At 37.8% G+C, this 2,689-nt stretch overlaps 1 long non-coding RNA gene across 2 annotated transcripts; it reads right to left on the reverse strand.

The window, feature by feature from the left end:
* Positions 1-72: 72 nt before the first annotated feature.
* Positions 73-1,423, reverse strand: LOC107882365. 2 transcript variants are annotated; one of them, XR_003839583.1, is made up of 4 exons: positions 1,266-1,423; positions 1,066-1,199; positions 810-993; positions 76-404 (listed from the first exon to the last, which is right to left on the reverse strand). It is a non-coding gene; the product is annotated as an uncharacterized LOC107882365 (long non-coding RNA). The 2 variants fall into 2 exon arrangements; XR_001678714.2 differs by having other exon boundaries at positions 73-404; positions 810-1,199.
* Positions 1,424-2,689: the final 1,266 nt, after the last annotated feature.

Consider the following 2,689-nt stretch of genomic DNA (forward strand, 5'->3'; position numbering starts at 1 on the left):
GTGCTCGTTATGGGGATAACACATTTTAATATTTTCGATTAGTTTTGTTTTTAATATTATATTAGCTCAAAAAGAGTGAAATTGTTCTAAAAATTGTATAGAAAATGCTAATAGGAACATTCGGACGAACAAATCATGTATCTACACCTAGATATTTTATTAGTTACACCAGCAAAACAACATCAATTTTTGTCAAAAATATAATCTTTTTGTTTTTCCCGACGTATTTGAAAACAACTGGGAACATTCAATCTTTACCTGTTTAACGCATCCAACTAGATGCACTTTCCCTTCAGAAAAGATACCAATGTCCAATAACTAGTCATGTGTTTCTTTGCAATTTAAATATGTTGAGGCCCTCTGCGTTGTTAAAATTGGATTCTTGGTCAGCAAAATTGTATTACCTAGAAATTAAAACTTTGTTAAAAATATGTCAGTGCACCATTTGTCTTCTTTAATTGCACAACGTGCAACATGCAAATGTGTGTACAGTAGATCCAGTTTTGTACCGTTGGTCATAATATATTAGAGTGATATGACGTAATGTTATAATCAATCTCAAAGGCAAAAATATTTTTTAAAGAACCTTATGAGGGGGGTGGGGGCAAGCACTTGTTATAGTTGTATTTTATTTTTAAAACAAGTCATGGATATTTTAAGATTGTAACATATAATTATTTATTTATTAATTTATTTTGACCACGTACACAATTAGATATTATACAATGTGTCCCGTGAACAGGTGGGTTTGTTAGTTGATAGCACAGTAAAATTGCTTTAAAATGAAAACCTATCAACAATATTCTCACCTTTAAGTTTCATAATTCTCTCCAATATTGTATGGCTTCATCTGAGTCGGTAGAATTATCTCCAAGAAAGTCAACGTCTGAAAATTTGTCAATGCGTTGGCTCCACTTCCCAGTTCCGTGTATGTGGTACATCATAATATATTTCAGTTTTGAAAAACATTATAAGTATAATCCCCTGTGTGGACTAAAAACGATAAACTATTAAGTGACTTTTGGTCTTGGCAAACGTTTAAAATCGGATACTTGAGTGATATACTTAGATAAGTGTGTGTGAATTAGACATTATTGGGTATCTAAGGCTTATTTCTGGGTGAATTAAAATCATGGCCTCCAAATGCTTTATTCGTCTGTTCATTGACTTCTAACTCATCGTTGGAGAAACAAAATTTTCTGAAAACGTCAAGCTGTAACAAATATATAAATACCAAATTTATGAATTATGTTAAATGATTTTACCTCTTAGATGCGATTTACTAGTCGTGCGCAGAGTAGTACCAATATTGCCGTGAATCACTAACATTTATTTTACTTCTCTATCCCAGACAAGTGGTTTGGATTATGTTTTGAGACAGCCTCTGACACCGTGTTCACTAATTTACTGACCATTGTTTACCAGTCGTTGTGGGTACTGGAAGAACCGGTCTTCGAAATCCCATTCCGCGGGCGTGAAGAGAGCCCCGTCGGAAACCCGCCCTGGCCAAGCGCCCGGGCGGAGCCGACGCTTCACGAGCATTGTTACCCGAGCCCGGCCGGTGGGCGCGTACGCCCTCGCGCGTCCGCGCGTGCCGTCCGCACTCGGGCGACTGGTGTGGATGGCCTCGCGGAGACTGTGGGAGTACCGTCTTAGTAGAAGGGAGGGAATTGTCCGGCGTTCGCAACCCGGCGCTCGCTGGCGCAGAACTTTCGAAACCCACCGATCAACCTCCTTGCCTGAGCGTTGCCAGCAGAACATCGTATGGCGCTCGGGCGCCCGGTGTACCTGTCTGGAGGGACGAGTCTGCGCCATCAAGGCGAGAAGTAGCCAGTCCCGCTTAAATGGAAACAGGGGGTCACCCCACCGGGATGTTGGTCTTATACCTCCCGTCACAAGGTTATGAATGACCATTGTTTACCATCACTAATTATTGTGAAATGATTACCTACCGCAGATTCTATGCCAGGTAGAAATTATTGCGACAATCATTTAATTCGAACATTTTTAGCCATTATTTCTTTCTATTTCATCGATTTTTCGGAAATCTATATTTGTGAACAAATTAGCAAATTAGACTGACTCCATATTATTAAGAAATATAATCACTACAACTAGAAAATAATACTTACAAATGAAAATGTACGTAATGTGGCGAGGCGATACTTTGGATGTTTTACTGGAAAGAATACACTTATCCATGGTGATTTTATATTAAATTGTATGAATGGAACTCGGTACGACTGTTCTGTGGTCTGTATTTTTTGTTCGAATTTCAAATAATCGCGATTCGAGAGTGATTCAAATTTAAAGTCGTCATACGAAAATATAATAATATGATGTTGTTATTTATTTGATAACATTATTACAATTTCGTGTTCGTATAGTGATAAGACAGGTTCGCGGGCGTTAAATTTTCGAAATATCGTGAACGATGCAGATCCAAGATTTTAAAACGTAACACGGGCATTTTATTGTATCCGTCTTATATAGAAAATGTACGATGAGCAGATGACATTTAGCATCGTTAGTTTAAAAATTAGAGTGAATCGAACTATATTGAAACTATTAGCAAATGTACGTTCTGCGTAATACATTTTTATTATTTGGGGCGGTGTGCACGATAAGTAGTCGAAATAATGCTTCGCTTTTCATCTTTTCCTGTGGGAAAGTGAATCTTGTAGGTGCA

The sequence above is a fragment of the Acyrthosiphon pisum genome, chromosome A2 (assembly GCF_005508785.2).
Source record: "Acyrthosiphon pisum isolate AL4f chromosome A2, pea_aphid_22Mar2018_4r6ur, whole genome shotgun sequence".
NCBI classification, from domain to species: Eukaryota; Metazoa; Arthropoda; class Insecta; order Hemiptera; family Aphididae; genus Acyrthosiphon; species Acyrthosiphon pisum.